Below are 17,574 nucleotides of genomic sequence, written 5' to 3'. Positions count from 1 at the left end.
ATATTGTTTTTAAAAGCGTGTGTAAAACTTTCTCGGATTGGGTTGAAACTTTGCGTGCGATCTTGTTATGATGTAGGTAGGCTAGGCCGTTTGCCAAATTTCATCGCGATCATAGTCTGTTTGATACTCGAACGGTCGATCGTAGCGGCACCGTCATCAGTTTATCGTCGGAGATTTTTTCGGTGTTTTACAATCTCGTGCCGGGGCGCAAACTCTTATCTTCAATTAGCCCATCTTGGTTTACACATCCAACCTAGCCCATCTATTCCATATCCACGTCCGGGGCCGTCCGATAGTGATCCCGTGATCGAAATCGGATGTCAATTCGGCTAACCCTAGCCCCCTGTCTATAAATAGACAACCACCCTTGCCTAATATGGACCCTAACCCTTCTCACACCTCATTTCCCGTGCAGGCCTAACCCTAGACACCACAACCCATCTCTCTCTCTCTAGCGCACCAGGCACGCCGAGCCCAGATCGGTCCCGCGCGAGCCCATCTGGCGCCGCCGTGCATCGCAGCTTCTCCTCCCCTCCCCGAGCAGCTCCCATTGCATGCCCCGCTCGATCACGAGCTCTCCCGAGTAGCCATGCCCGCATGCTCGCCGGGTCCCGCAGCCGTCGCGGTCGGCTAGCAACGCCACCGCCTTCCGTTGGCCGGGTCCCTAGCATCTTCAGCGCCGCATCCCGAGCCCCGTCCCTCCCACCTCCCGTCGGTCGAGCAGCTCGCTCGATCTAGATGGGATCTGGATCCCGAGCGCAATGCTCACCCATGCCTCCCGCTCGGCTGGCCAGCGCCGGCCCATAGCGCTCCGAGGCCGAGGAGCGCCACCGCAACCCAGCTCCACCGCGAGGCCAGAGCAGTTCGTCGCGACCCATCCTCCTTCGCCGGCCCACCTCCCTCTCGAGCGGCCCGAGAGCCCAAGGTGAGCATCTCAGACCCTCGCTTCTATCTTCCACCCGAGCGAGTTATAGTTATATAGCGTTGTGTAGTTTCAGCCCAGTGGCTGATAGTTTCGGCCCGCAGTAGTTTTTCCCGTTTTGGCGATTAATTTAGTTGCCAGGATTTCAGAAAATGCATTGTTTTTCAAACTATCGTAGTTTCTAAACCGTGCATTGGATCGGAGTAATTTAAGTATGTAACTTGACTAGAATTCCATGTAGGTTAATATTTTCCAACTCTCATGCATGATTAAAACTGTTAAGCTTGCTGTTTGCATCGTTTTGCGTGTCGTGACATGCTAATACAGTTTTACTCGTAACTTTTGATGCGTAGCTCCATTGTAGATGATCTATATATGCAAATCGAGTAGAACGATGTGTAGAATCACATGCTCTACTTTGTTTCCCTGTTTAACAAACATAAAATATGATTAGTACAGATCTGGACGTATAGCTAATTTAACACATGTGGTCATTTCGGAAGTGCTATAAGTTGTTTCCGGCCTCATTTAAAATGACTAGATAGGTAGTTTATTTGTGCTTCACCTCTTGCCATGTTTAACAATAGTTAATATTGTTGTGTACCTAAACGGGAGTGAACTAAATATTTGAACGTGGAGTTTCGTCAATATGCAACTCATTGCATATTGATCTTCACTTAATGTGTAGTATTTGTTTGCCGTGATTTGTCATGTCGTGCCTTGCTTAATTAAACCGGACATGCATCATATGTGTTGTGCATCGTGTCGTGCTTTTTCTGTGGTGTTACCGTGTGTTGATTATTGTTTCAGTTTGTTTCCCCATGATAGAGTTCCGAACCGCTTCGGAGTGTGACTATCCGTTCGACTACATCGGTTGGTCTGCTTCACGAAGTCGTTCTTCTTCCAAGTGGGTTCTCAGGCAAGATGACCATTTCCCTAGATACCATTACTATCATTGACATGCTAGTTGTTTCATTTCTATCGCTATGTCATGTTGCCTACCACCTGTTAAATTCAGCCTCTCAACATTGCCATGAAACCTTTAACCTGTCCACAACCTAGCAAACTACTTATTGGCTATGTTACTGCTTGCTTAACCAGTTGGTAGCATTGCTGGTTGCAGGTGCAGTTACTTCCATGTGATAACATGTGTTTCTCGTTATATCACCATATTAATGCTATTTAATTTAATGCACCTACATACTTGGTAAAAGGTGGAAGGCTGGACATTTCTAGCCTGGTATTTTGTTCCACCTTTGCCCCCTAAGTTTCGGCTACCGGTGTTATATTCCATATTTGAGTGCTCCTAACACGATCGGGGTTGTTATGGGGACCCCTTGATAATTCATCTTAGATTAAAACTGGTCTGACAAGGCCCAACTTTGGTACTATATTTGCCTAATTAACTAATGAACCACATAGGGAGTAATTAACACGAGGAAACTTAATCATCTCCCGGGCCAGTGCTCCGCATGAGTGTTGGTCCAAACTGGCAGACTACGGGGCCACCGCGGGGCAACCCGGGGTGGGGTTTTACTCCTAGTGTGACCCATCTATCGTGTCCCGAGGACGAGATATGCGACTCCTATCGGGATCATCGACACATCGGGCGGCCTTGCTGGATTAGTTTTACCTTGGACGAAATATCTTGTGCGTCGAGATTCCGGTGATGCTTTGGTAATCTCAGAGTTGAGGTTTTCCACTAAGGAATCCGAGGAGATCACGAGTTTCATGATCGAGGCTTTCTATGCGGCTTGTGGTAATTTGTGATGGACTAGTTGGAGCACCCCTGCAGGGTTAAATCTTTCAGAAATCCATGCCCGCGGTTATGTGGCAACATGGCAACTTTGTTTAACATCCGGTTATAGATAACTTGATGTAAGCTTAATTAAAATATGCCAACTTAGTGCGTAACCGTGATTGTCTCTTTCGTGAGCTCCTTCTCCGATCGAGGACATGGTGGGGTTATGTCTGACGTAAGTAGGTGTTCAGGATAATTCATTTGATCATCAATCGCTCACGTCCACTTTGCGTAGATCATTCCCCTCTTATTCTTGTATTCGTAAGTTAGCCACCTTAAATACATGTTTAGTCGCTTGCTGCAGCCTCACCACTTAACCATACCTCACCCACTAAGCTTTGCTAGTCTTGATACCTTTGGAAATGAGATTGCCGAGTCCCTATGGCTCATAGATTACTACAACACTAGTTGCAGGCACACCTAAAGGGTTACTTGACGCGAGCGCATTGATTGTTCATTTGGAGTTTCTTCTTATTCTTCATCGATCTAGGATGGGTTCTAGGTTGGCATCATGGGATAGCAAGGATGGACGTCGTTCTTTTATCATTTGTTTTTGTCCGTATTCAGACCCTGCTCTTCTTCATGATGATTGTATGTATTGTACTGATGTGACTCTGATGTAGCTTGTGGCGAGTGTAAGCCAACTCCTTATATTCATCTTTTCAGTACATGTACTTGTAACGATATCCATTCATGCGAAACGACGAGATGCGTTTCTATCCCTGTCGAGGCCCTCGCGCCAAAGATAAGGATAGGATTGCATCTTGGGCATTACAAGTTGGTATCAGAGCTGTACCGACCTAGGACCCCCCTTGATTGATCGAACTTGGCCAAGTCGAATCTAGTGAAAAACTATTTTGAGTCTTAGTTATATCGAAGAGTAGGTTTCTTTTTTCTCCTTGTCTATGCTCTGTGAGGTTCACGACTTAGGAAATTTTAATTCTACTCCTCTTCTCACTCAATTTTTTGGGATCATGCGGATATTTTTGGAATCTATATGATCACTATGTGACGGAGTTCTCACTTGGTGCCTCCTGCTGTGTCGATTTTATTCCGGGGAGTTGATCTCCATGGGATTCTCGAGCACATCGTTATCATTTAGATTTCTTAGTATCTCAGGACGGAGGATGTTCGAAATTTCTTTAATACTAGTAGTGGCGAGAGGAGTCCGGCTTCCCGAGTATTGGTGTAGATAGGTCTGGATGTATCGCAAATACTTAGTATTGTTGTGATTACGAGTATCTGAGATAGATGAAGTTCTGAGATTCTGGTTATGTGTTGACGGATGTGATACACTGGACGGGTTAGTATAGGAGTTGAGTGATATATTACTCCTTGTATCCGTGGAACAGATTGCATGACCAAAATTTTTGGGAGTTCTTAGGTGGGAATTCAAGTAGTAACTTATAGGACAATCTTTCAACAGATGCATGATGTGAGGTTGGGGTTCGTCATCTAGTGGATTCATTTGTTCCTGATCGTTTTAGAGCGGTTCACGTTTTGTCTTAAAGAGTCCTTGTAGCTTGCTACGAACTGGGGACGCTTTGGATGTCGTGTGCACTGCCTCGTACATGTTGGCTACTATAGGATCGATCCCGTGCGAATCTATCCACGAAAATATCGAGCGGAATCTCTATTATGAATTTGTTCGGGCTTGTTTCGTAAGCCTCACCCTTTGTTTTGTTGGAGTATGGTAATTCAAGTTGCTTCAATGTCAATTGGTGATTTCATATCTTTTTCAAGAGGTGTTCTCATATTTTTGTGGGAATGCAAATTATTTTGCTCAATCAAGTTGTGTGTTCAATTCTTGTCAACCGGAGTCGTCATGTCTATTCTTTTCCACCATGTGTGCTTCTCTTCAAGTCAATTCAATCCTCTCCAATTTTGCAAGATTAATCTCTAATTTCTTTCCGGAGTTCGTCACATCTGTCCCAAGTGGTCTTGTTTTCCCCGCCCTCCCACCCCTTTTTCTCCAATAATTCAATTGTCATCCAAGTGTCTTCTTTTCATTGTTGCTGCCGCTATCTTTTATTTTCTTTGTTCCCGGTGATTCATTGTGAAGATTCTCAGGGGTGGATAGTTCATCATTCATCATTCTTGTTTTCTTCTCCGATGGATTCAATTCAAGCTATCCATGTTCATCATATCCTTTTCATCCTTTAAGTTCTTTCCCATGTTTGTAATTCATATCAAGTCTTTCTTGTTTTCATCCCTCTCTATTCTATCCGTAGTGTTGAAGATATCTCAAATGTTTATTTTTTCAACCCTTTCAATTATTTTGAGGTTCCCACCTCATGAAGTTTTCATTTATACCGGTGCAATATCTCTCTTTTCTAATCCATTGTTTCAATGGTGGTTTTCTTTTGAGTGGGCCCATAACCACAGGTTCTTTCTGAGGATCTTATCCGACTCTTGTAATCTTTCTCGGAGATCTCTAAATATTTTCAAGTGTGACATAAGTATGGATTCCATCAGTTATGTTCATTCCCCAAGATCTATTCGAATTTGTTCTCATCTTTGGCTCAACCTTTCATTCTTCATTATTCCGGAGTGTCTCAATTATTCTTGGTGGTTTTCCTCTCATCTTTCTCAATCCAAAGACCAAAGGAGCGTTTCTCACAAATCTTGGTCCATTCTCTTGAAGATTCATCATTTTAGCTTTATGTTATCATCTTGAATTGTTCTCGATCATGAGATTCCTTCCATATCTATTCAGTGCATTTCAGTGTGGTTTTCATTTCTTGATCCTCCGAAGGCCATCATTTCAGAAGATTCTTTATTCTCAGCTTTCATCTTTCATCCTCAATTCTTCTCAATTTTTGTCTCTTCGTTCGTCTCTCAATTATTTTGGTGCCTCATTCAAGTTTTCTGTTAGGCGGCTTAAGATCTCTTCATTCTCATGTTCTCCATTCATTTCTTATATCCCCGTTTGTTCTAAATCTTCATGTTTATCATGATCTCTTTGTTCCCATGTATCTCCATTCATTATTGGTATTCCCATTCAACTGTGAATTCTTACCGGTGCTTCCTTCAACTATGCTTCAAGTGGTGCATATCTCTCTCTCTCTCTTCAAGTTTCTTTTCAAGAGGAATAGTGGTATGCTAAATTCGTTGCTTGCCATCAATTTAACTTGATGAAGGGTAAGCATAACATAATTCTTATTCTTGCTTCATGGTGATCTCAATTCTTCTTTCGGATTGGCTCATGATATCAATTCTTTTCTCAAGGTGTTCTTCAAGATTCTTGTTGGAGGATCTCAAGTATTCTTTATTTTGCATTTCAAAGTGCAATTCTTCCTCCTTTATCCTTTGAGGTGGTGATATAGCATTCTTGTTAGTGGAGGAGTCTCGAAGAAAATTTTGTTTCAAGAATGAGATATTTAAACCCACCAATTCTTTGATCATGGGATGTTTTCAATCTAGGATTTCTTCATTGAGGATATCCTGGTTTATAGTTCACCTAAAGCATTTCCTAAGGGTTGTTGCTATTATGGTGATTATTATTGATCCAAGCTATCAATGTATTCTCTTTGTGTAAGAAGTCTTGCCTTGTTGTTTCACCAAATCAATCCTTGTTCCTGTTAGTGTCTGGTTGTCACCTCATTGTTCAGATGGTTTTGATAAGTCCACTACAAGCTTGTTCTTTTCGTTGTTGGTTTGCCAACAACTCCGTTCAATTCTTCTTGCAAGGATGCTTCTCAATTCAATTGTGATAGTAGTTGTCATTTTCTTCTCCATTCCTTCTTCTCAATGATCTAGTTCCTATTCTCTTATTCCGGAGTTGTGGTGATGTTGCTCTCTTTTATCCATTATCTAGTTTTTTCAAGATCGTGTTCTTTCCTTTCTTATTCATTTAACCAAGGGGTTGTGTCTTGTTTCATGCTCTCTCCTTGTTGTTCAATTTAGCTAGTTTCTTGTGAATCTTGTCAACATCTTTCTATCTTAACAATTTTTGTTCTCAATTTCCTACCGAAGTGCTGCCGAAATTTCGATTGAATTCTTGCTTGTTTCTCATTTCATTATTCATCTCTTTGAAACCTTCAAGATTCATTGGTTTCACTCGTTTGTCAAAGAAGCAACTAAGTTTTATCTCTTCCTCTTGCTTTCTCATCCTCTCCCCCCTTTCAGTCTTAGATCTCGGGTCGAGATCCTCTTGTAGTGTAGGACAGTTGTGACAGCCCGAGACCGACGCTCCGAAAGATTCCCCTTTTATTCTCTTCTCGTCTGTGATTAGATTGTGTGTCGGATTCATCATCGCATCAAGCGCATCATCTGCATTGCATCGGCACTCCGTTGTCGCCAGTTTAAAAAAAACTTGCATCCGTTATTAGTTGCCGGTTTTCTCCGTTATTCGTCGTTGAGCGTTTTGAGCCCGACCACACAAGCACGCGCCCGCGGCATCGATAAAATATTTATTTTAAAAGTGTCTGTAAAACTTTCTCGAATTGAGTTGAAACTTTGCGTGCGGTCTTGTTATGATGTAGGTAGGCCGTCTGCCAAATTTCATCGCGATCGGAGTCTGTTTGATACTCGAACGATCGACCATAGAGGCACCGTCATCGGTTTATCATCGGACGTTTTTTCAGTGTTTTAAAATCTCGTGCCGGGGTGCAAACTCCTCTCTTGTATTAGCCCATCTTGGTTTACGCAACCCACGAAGCCCATCTATTCCATCCCCGCATCCGGGGTTGTCCGGTCGCGATCCCGTGGTCGAAATCGGATGTCAATTCGGCTAACCCTAGCCCCCTGTCTATAAATAGACAACCACCCGTGCCTAATCTGGACCCATCTCACACCTCGTTTCCCGTTCAGGCCTAACCCTAGCCGCCTCAACCCCTCTCACTCTAGCGCACCAGGCCCGCCGAGCCCAGATCGGGCCCGGGCGAGCCCATCTGGCGCCGTCGTGCATCGCATCTTCTCCTCCCCTGCCCGAGCAGCTCTCGTTGCATGCCCCGCTCGATCCTCAGCTCTCCTCAAGAAGCCATGCCGACACGCTCGCCGGGTCCCACAGCCGCCACGGCCGGGCAGCAGCGCTGCCGCCTTCCGCCGGCCGCGTCCCGGGCATCTCCAGCGCTGCATCCTGAGCCCCGTCGCTGCCTCCTCCCATCGGTCGAGCGGCTCGCTCGATCCAGATGGGATCTGGATCCCGAGCGCAGCGCTTGCCCGTGCCTCTCGCTCGGCTGGTTAGCGCCGGCCCAGAGCGCTCCGAGGCCTAGGAGCGCCACCGCGGCCCAGCTCCACCGCAAGGCGAGAGCAGTTCCTCTCGGCCCATCCTCCTTCGCCGGCCCACCTCCCTCTCCAGCGGCCTGAGAGCCCAAGGTGAGCAGCTCAGCCCCTCGCTTCTATCTTCCGCCCGAGCGAGTTATAGTTATATAGCGTTGTGTAGTTTCAGCCCACTGGTTGATAGTTTTGGCCCGGAGTAGTTTTTCCCATTTTGGCGATTTATTTAATTGCGAGTATTTCAGAAAATGCATTGTTTTTCAAACGAGCGTAGTTTCTAAACCGTGCATCAGATCAGAGTAATTTAAATATGTAAATTGACTAGAACTTCATGTAGATTAATATTTTAAAACTCTCATGCATGATTAAAACTGTTAAGCGTGCTGTTTGCATCGTTTTGCGTGTTATGCCGTGCTAATACCGTTTTACCCGTAACTTTTGATCCGTAGCTCCGTTGGAGATGACATATAGATCTAAATCGAGTAGAACGACTTGTATAATCACATGCTGCACTTTTTTCGCTGTTTAACAAACATAAAATGTAATTAGGATAGATATGGACAGATTGCTAATTTAACACATGGGGTCATTTCGGAAGTGCTATTAGTTGTTTCCGGCCTCATTTAAAATGACTAGATAGGTAGTTTATTTGTGCTTCACCTCTTGCCATGTTTAACAACATTTAATATTGTTGTGTACCTAAACGGGAGTGAACTAAATATTTGAACGTGGAGTTGCATATTGAGCTTCACTTAATGTGTAGGATTTGTTTGACGTGATTTTTCATGTCGTGCCTTGCTTAATTAAACCAGACATGCATCATATGTGTTGTGCATCGTGTCGTGCTTTTGTTGTGGTGTTACCATGTGTTGATTGTTGTTTCAGTTTGTTTCCCCTTGATAGAGTTCTGAACCGCTTCAGAGTGTGACGATCCGTTCAACTACATCGGTTCGTCTGCTTCACGGAGTCGTTCTTGTTCCAAGCGGGATCTAAGGCAAGATGACCATTTCCCTAGATACGATTACTATCATTGCCATGCTAGTTGTTTTGTTTCTATCGCTATGTCTGGTTGCCTACCACCTGTTAAATTCGGCCTCTCAACATTGCCATGAAATCTTCAACCTGTCCACAACCTAGCAATCCACTGGTTGGCCATGTTACTGCTTGCTTAACCATTTCTTAGCGTTGCTAGTTGCAGGTGCAGTTGCTTCCATGTGATAACATTGATTTCTTGTTATATCACCATATTAATGTTATTTAATTTAATGCACCCATATACTTGCTAAAAGGTGGAAGGATCGGCCTTTCTAGCCTGGTGTTTTGTTCCACCTTTGCCCCCTTAGTTTCAGCTACCGGTGTTATATTCCATATTTGAGCGCTCCTAACACGATCGAGGTTGTTATGAGGACCCCCTTGATAATTCTTCTTAGATTAAAACTGGTATGGCAAGTCCCAACTTTGGTACTATATTTGCCTAATTAACTAATGAACCACATAGGGAGTAATTAGCCTGAGGAAACTTAATCAACCCCTGGGCGAGTGCTCCGCATGAGTGTTGGTCCAAACTGGCAGAATATGGGGCCACCGCGGGGCAGCCCGAGGTTTGGTTTTACTCCTAGTGTGACCCATCCGTCGTGTCGTGAGAACGAGATATGCGGCTCCTATCGGGATCGTCGACACGTCGGGCGGCCTTGCTGGATTAGTTTTACCTTTGACGAAATATCTTGTGCATCGGGATTCCGGTGATGCTTTGGGTAATCTTAGAGTTGAGGTTTTCCACTAAGGAATCTGATGAGATCACGAGTTTCGTGATCGAGGCTTTCTATGCGGCTTGTGGTAATTTGTGATGGACTAGTTGGAGCACCATTGCAGGGTTAAATCTTTCAGAAAGCCGTGCCTGCGGTTATGTGGCAACGTGGAAACTTTTTTAACATCCGTTTCTAGATAACTTGAAGTAAGATTAATTAAAATATGCCAACTGAGTGCGTAACCGTGACTGTCTCTTTCGTGAGCTCCTTCTCCGATCGAGGACACGGTGGGGTTATGTCTGACGTAAGTAGGCGTTCAGGATCATTCACTTGATCATCAGTCGCTCACGTCCGCTGTGCGTTGATCATTCCCCTCCTATTCTTGTATTTGTAAGTTAGCCATGTTAAATACATGCTTAGTCGCTTGTTGTAGCCTCACCACTTAACCATACCTCACCCATTAAGCTTTGCTAGTCTTGATACATTTGGAAATGAGATTACTGAGTCCATGTGGCTTAGAGATTACTACAACAACAGTTGCAGGCACATGTAAAGGGTTACTTGAGGCGAGCGCGTTGATTGTTTATTTGGAGTTTCTTCTTCTTCATCATCTATCTAGGATGGGTTCCAGGTCGGCAGCATGGGATAGCAAGGATGGACGTCGTTCTTTTATCATTTGTTTTCGTCCGTAGTTGGACCCTGCTCTTCTTCATGATGATTGTATGTATTGTACTGATGTGACTCTGATGTAGCTTGTGGCGAGTGTAAGCCAACTCCTTATACTCATCTTTAAGTACATGTACTTGTAACGATATCCATTCTTGCGAAACGACGAGATGCGTTTCTATCCCTGTCAAGGCCCTCGCGCCAATGATAAGGGTAGGACTGCATCTTGGGCGTTACAGACTAAGAGTTTGATATGTCTCAAACGTATCTATAATTTTTGATGATTTCACGCTTTTATCTTGTCTTCTTTGGTTGTTTTATGTACCTTTTATATCTTTATTTGGGACTAACTTATTGATTCAGTGCCAAGTGTTAGTTCCTGTTTTTTCCGTGTTTTTGACTCTTGTCAGATCTGATTTTGGAACAGAGTCCAAATGGAAGAAAAACCCCGAAATGATTTTTCCCAAACGAAAGAAGACCAGGGAGCTTTTGGGCCAAGCCAAGTGGGCTCGAGGGAGCCCTCAAGCCCCCACTCCGCTACCAGGGGGAGGCAGCAGTGGGCAGGCTTGTGGCCTCCCTGGCCGCCCCATGACCTAGGACTTTGGCCTATAAATTCCCAAATATTCCACAAAAAATCAGGGGAGCCTCGAAAATACTTTTCCGCCGCCGCAAGCTTCCGTTTCTGCGAGATCTCATATGGAGACCCTTCCCGGCACCCTGCCAGAGGGGACTTTGGAGTTGGAGGGCTTCTTCATCATCATCATCGTCCCTCCAATGACTCGTGAGTAGGTCACTTCAGACCTACGGGTCCGTAGTTAGTAGCTAGATGGCTTCTTCTCTCTCTTGGATCTTCAATAAAAAGTTCTCCATGATCTTCATGGAGATCTATCCGATGTAATCTTCTTTGGCGGTGTGTTTGTCGAGATCCGATGAATTGTGGATTTGTGATCAGATTATCTATGATATATATTTGAGTCTTTGCTGATTTCTTATATGCATGATTTGATATCCTTGTAAGTCTCTCTGAGTCTTGGGTTTTGTTTGGCCAACTAGATCTATGATTCTTGCAATGGGAGAAGTGCTTGGTTTTGGGTTCTGCCATGTGGTGACCTTTCCCAGTGACAGTAGGGGCAGCAAGGCACTCATCAAGTAGTTGCCATCAAGGTTAAAAAGATGGGGTTTTTATCATTGGTTTGAGATTATCCCTCTACATCATGTCATCTTGCTTAAGGCGTTACTCTGTTCTTATGGACTTAATACACTAGATGCATGCTGGATAGCGGTCGACGTGTGGAGTAATAGTAGTAGTTGCAGAAAGTATCGGTCTACTTGTTTCGGACGTGATGCCTATAGTAACAATCATCGCATAGATATCGTCACGACTTTGCGCGGTTCTATCAATTGCTCGATAGTAATTTGTTCACCCATCGTCTACTTGCTTTCATGAGAGAAGCCACTAGTAAACACTACGGCCCCGGGTCTATTCACATCCATCGTTTACACCTCCACTTTTACTTTGCTTTGTTACTTTGTTGCTTTCAGTTCTCACTTGGAAAACAATCTATAAGGGATTGAAAACCCCTTCATAGCGTTGGGAGCAAGTTTTTAAGTTTGTGGAGGATCTTGAGATACTCCTCCACTGGATTGATACCTTGGTTCTCAAACTGAGGGAAGTACTTACCACCACTAGGCTACATCACCCTTTCCGCTTCGAGGGAACACCAACGCAAGGCTCCAAGGCCACGGGGGAAATACTTTGCATACTGGCCTAGGAAGTCCCTTAAGGCGTAGCCGCAGCTGAAGGATTCCTGGTGCCGTTGCTGAGGATTATCAAGCAACACTCCTATTTCTGGCGCCGTTGGAAGGTGTTTTGTTGCAGTTGCAGAAGTATTTCTGGCGCCGTTGCCGGGGAGGAGAAATCAAGATCTATCCAAGTAGGTCTCACAAACTCTTCTCTTGCATTTACTTTTGTTGCCAGTTGCCTCTCGTTTTCCTATCCCCCAATTCACATTTGCCATTTTCATTCGCCTTTTTCCTTCGCCATTTTCCTTTGCCGGTTTCTTGCTTGCTTGTGTGCTTGTTTGTTTGTTGAAGACATCATGTATGAAAACACCAAACTTTGCGACTTCTCGAGCACTAATAATAATTATTTTATTAGTGCTCCGATTGCTCCCGCCACTAGTGCGGAATCGTATGAAATCAATGCAGCTTTGCTGAATCTTGTTATGAAAGAGCAATTCTCTGGCCTTCCTAGTGAAGATGCTGCATCCCATCTCAATTCCTTCATTGAGCTTTGCGATATGCAAAAGAAAGGAGATGTGGATAATGACGTGATTAAGTTGAAACTTTTTCCTTTCTCGTTGCGAGATCGCGCAAAAACTTGGTTTTCTTCTTTGCCTAAAAATAGTATCGATTCTTGGGATAGATGCAAAGATGCTTACATATCCAAGTATTTTCCGCCGGCTAAGATCATCTCCTTACGTAACGATATCATGAATTTCAAGCAACTTGATCATGAACACGTTGCACAATCTTGGGAGAGGATGAAGCTTATGATTAGAAATTGTCCCGCTCATGGCTTGAGTTTGTGGATGATTATACAAATCTTTTACGCTGGCTTGAATTTCGCTTCTCGCAATATCTTGGACTCCACCTCAGGTGGAACGTTCATGGAAATCACGTTAGGAGACGCTACAAAACACCTAGACAATATCATGACCAACTACTCTCAGTGGCACACTGAAAGGTCGCCTGCTAGCAAAAAGGTGCACGCTATAGAAGAGATTAACTCGCTTAGTGCTAAGATGGACGAGTTGATGAATTTGGTTGCTAGTAGGAACACTACCGTAGATCCTAATGACATGCCATTATCTTCTTCGATTGAGAGTAGCAACGCTAGTTTGGACGTGAGTTTTGTTGGTAGGAACAATTTTGGCACCAACAATGCTTTTAGAGGAAACTATGTTCCTAGGCCTTTTCCTAGTAACTCCTCTAACAATTATGGCAATTCCTACGGCAACACTTATGGAAATCACAACAAATTACCCTCTGACCTAGAGAGTAATATCAAAGAGTTCATCAACTCTCAAAAGATTTTCAATGCGTCCATAGAGGAAAAACTACTCAAAATAGACGATTTGGCTAAGAGCGTTGATAGGATGTCTTGTGATATTGATGCTTTGAAAGTTAGATGCGCTCCTCCCAAGATCAACTTGGATGAAACTTTGAAATCTATGCGTATCTCCATGAATGAGAGCAAAGAAAGAACCGTCCAAATTCGCGCTAGACATGAATGGTTTAAAAGGGTGCGTTCTAGTGATGCAAATCACGAAGATCTTAAAGTGCTTGGTGTGTCTCCTCTTGAATCTTTGTTTTGCGTGTCAAACCTACTTAAGGAGGGGCTGGATATGAATCCATTTTTGTTGAAAAACGCCCCAATGATTCGGGGTCCACCTATCTTGATGATAAAGGTGTGGAGAGTGGAGTAGAAGAAGTCAAAATTTTGGGTAGTAATGAAACTCCCACTTTGGATTTCAAGGAATTCAATTATGATAATTGCTCCTTGTTTGAATGCATTTCTTTGATCCAATCCATTGCAAACTCTCCACATGCTTATAGCCAAAGCAAAGCCTTTACCGCGCATATCGTAGATGCTATGATGAAATCTCTTGAAGAGAAGCTCGAACTAGAAGTCTCGATACCTAGAAAACTTCATGCTGAGTGGGAACCTACTATCAAAATCAAGATCAAAAACTATGAGTGCAATGCTTTTTGTGATTTGGGTGCTAGTGTTTCCGCGATTCCAAAGTCTTTATGTGATATTCTTGGTTTTCATCAGATTGAAGAGTGTTCTCTTAATTTGCATCTTGCGGATTCTACTGTCAAGAAACCCATGGGAAGGATCGATGATGTTCTTATTGTTGCAAATAAGAACTATGTACCCGTGGATTTCATTGTACTTGACATAGATTGCAATCCTTCATGTCCCATTATTCTTGGTAGACCTTTCCTAAGGACTATTGGTGCTATCATCGATATGAAGGAAGGGAATATTATATTTCAATTTCCTTTAAATAAGGGCATGGAGCACTTCCCTAGAAAGAAAATAAGATTGCCTTATGAATTTATGATGAGGGCTACTTATGGTTTGAGCACCAAAGATGACTATACGTGATTCCATCACTTTCGCCTAGCTAAGGGCGTTAAACAAAAGCGCTTGTTGGGAAGCAACCCAACGAATCTATCCTTTTTCTTTCTGTTTTGTATTTTCCACACTTTCATAATTCTGTTATGATTGTGTTTTTTGTGTTTATTTTTGCGTTTGTGCCAAGCAAAACCGTTATGATTAGTCTTGGGGATGATCGTTTGGTCATGCTGGAAAAGACACAAAATTTCTGCTCACGAAAAGAATTTTCGTTTTTTTTCTGTAAGATATTTTGAGTTGATTCTTTTTTCTGCTGATTTCTATGCAAATTCTTCAGACTGTCGTAATTTTGCACAAGTTTTGAAGTAGCAGAGGTATACGAAACATACAGGTTGCTACAGACTGGCCTGCTGTTAACATATTCTGTTTTTGTTGTGTTGGTTGCTTATTTTGATGAAACTATGGATAGTATCGGGGGGTATTAGCCATGGAAGATTGAAAGTACAGTAACCCAACATTAGCACAAGTAGAATTTAAGTTTTCTACAGTACCTAAGGAAGTGGTGGTTTGCTTTCTTGTACTAATGTTATCACGAGTTTCTGTTTAAGTTTCGTGTTGTGAAGTTTTCAAGTTTTGGGTGAAGTTCTTATGGACAAAGAGATAAAGAGTGGCAAGAGCTCAAACTTAGGGATGCATAAGGCACCCAAAGAGATTCAAGGATGCCGTAAAAGCCTAAGCTTGGGGATGCCCCGGGAAGGCATCCCCTCTCTCGTCTTCAATCCATCGGTAACGTTACTTGGGGCTATATTTTTATTCACCACATGTTATGTGTATTTGCTTGGAGCGTCTTGTATCGTAGGAGTCTTTTATTTTTGGTGTGTCACAATTATCCTTGCTGCACACCTAGAGAGAGAGACATGCACTCACCATGATTTTGTCGAGCTTCACTTATATCTTTTGGTAGACAATTCAGCTCACATGTGCTTCACTTATATCTTTTGAGCTAGATACTTTTGCTCTATGTGCTTCACTTATATCTTTTAGAGCACAGTGGTGCGTGGCTTGGTAGTTGGTCCCAAAAGGGGTATTTATCCAAAGGGATACGAAAACTTCCACCTTCATGTGCATTGAATAGTTAGAGAAGTTTGATTCATCTCAATTAGTTTTGAGTTGTGGTTACGGTAATATTGAAGTCATGCTAGTAAGGTGTTGTGGATCTAGAAATACTTGTGTTGAAGTTAGTGATTCCCGTAGCATGCACGTATGGTGAACTGCTATGTGATGAAATCTTAGCATGATTAGTATATTGATTGTCATGCTTTGCGTGGCGGCCGGGATCGCGCGATCGTTTATACCTACCAACCCTTCCCCTAGGAGTATGCGTTGAATGCTTTGTTTCGATTACAAATAAAACATTTGCAACAAGTATATGAGTTCTTCATGACTAATGTTGAGTCCATGGTTTAGATGCACTTTCACCTTCCACCATCACTATCTTCTTAGTGTCGTGCAACTTCCACCGGTGCACAAAACCCACCATTAGCCTCCCTCAAAATAGCCACCATACCTACCTACTATGGCTTTTTCAAAGTCATTCCGAGATATATTGCCATGCAACTACCACCATGACATGTGCCACCACGTCTACATTGCCATTGCATGATCGTAAGATAGTTAGAATGATGTTTCCATTGATGTCTATGCCATGCTAGATCATTGCCACGGTACACTACCGAAGGCATTCCATATAGAGTCATCGTTTCTCTGAGTTTTGAGTTGAAAGTGTGATGATCATCATTAATGGAGCATTGTCCCATGTGAGGAAAAAAAGCGGCCAAAGAGCCCACCAAATAAAAAAATGAGAGAAAAAGAGAGAAGGGACAATGCTACCACTTTTTCCACACTTGTGCATATTAAGCACCATGATCTTCATGATTGAGAGTCTCTCGTTTTGTCACCACCATAAAGCTAGTGGGAAATTTTCATTATATAAACTTGGCTTGTATATTCCAATGATAGGCTTCCTCAAAATTGCCTGAGGTCTTCGTGAGCAAGCAAGTTGGATGCGCACCCACTAGTTTTCTTTAAGAGCTTTCACATACTCGTAGCTCTAGTGCATCATTTGTATGGCAATCCCTACTCATTCACATTGATATCTATTGATGAGCATCTCCACAGCTCATTGATATGCCTAGTTAATGTGACTATCTTCTCCTTTTTTGTCTTGCAACCTCCACCACATTCCACACCATCTATAGTGCTATAACCATGGCTCACGCTCATGTATTGCGTGAGAGTTGAAAAAGTTTGAGAAAGTAAAGGTGTGAAACAATTACTTGGCCAATACTGGGGTTGTGCATGATTTAAATTCGTTGTGCAATGATGATAGAGCATAGACAGACTATATGCTTTTGTAGGGATAACTTTCTTTTGGCCTTGTTATTTTGAAAGTTCATGATTACTTTGCTAGTTTGCTTGAATTATTATTGTTTCCACGTCAATAGCAAACTATTGTTTTGAATCTAATGGATCTGAACATTCACGTCACATAATAGGAATTACAAAGGACACCTATGCTAGGTAGCATGAAAGCATCAAAAATTCATTCTTATCACTTCCCTACTCGACGACGAGCAGGAGTTAAGCTTGGGGATGCTTGATACGTCTCAAACGTATCTATAATTTTTTATGGTTTCACGCTGTTATCTTGTCTTCTTTGGTTGTTTATGTACCTTTTATATATTTTTTTGGGACTAACTTATTGATTCAGTGCCAAGTGCCAGTTCCTCTTTTTCCATGTTTTTGACTCTTTTCAGATCTGATTTTGGAACGGAGTCCAAACGGAAGAAAAACCCCGAAATGATTTTTTTCCCGAATGAAAGAATACCAGGGAGCTTTTGGGACAAGCCAGGTGGGCTCCAGGGAGCCCACAAGCCCCCACTCCGCCACCAGGGGGGAGGCGGCGGTGGGCAAGCTTGTGGCCTCCCTGGCCGCCCCCTGACCTAGGTCTTTGGCCTATAAATTCCCAAATATTCCGCAAAAAATCAGGGGAGCCTCGAAAATACTTTTCCGC

Source organism: Hordeum vulgare, chromosome 2H, assembly GCF_904849725.1.
Source record: "Hordeum vulgare subsp. vulgare chromosome 2H, MorexV3_pseudomolecules_assembly, whole genome shotgun sequence".
In the NCBI taxonomy this organism is placed as follows: Eukaryota; Viridiplantae; Streptophyta; class Magnoliopsida; order Poales; family Poaceae; genus Hordeum; species Hordeum vulgare.
The sequence above is the reverse complement of the archived record's forward strand: the minus strand, read 5'-3'. Positions refer to the sequence as shown.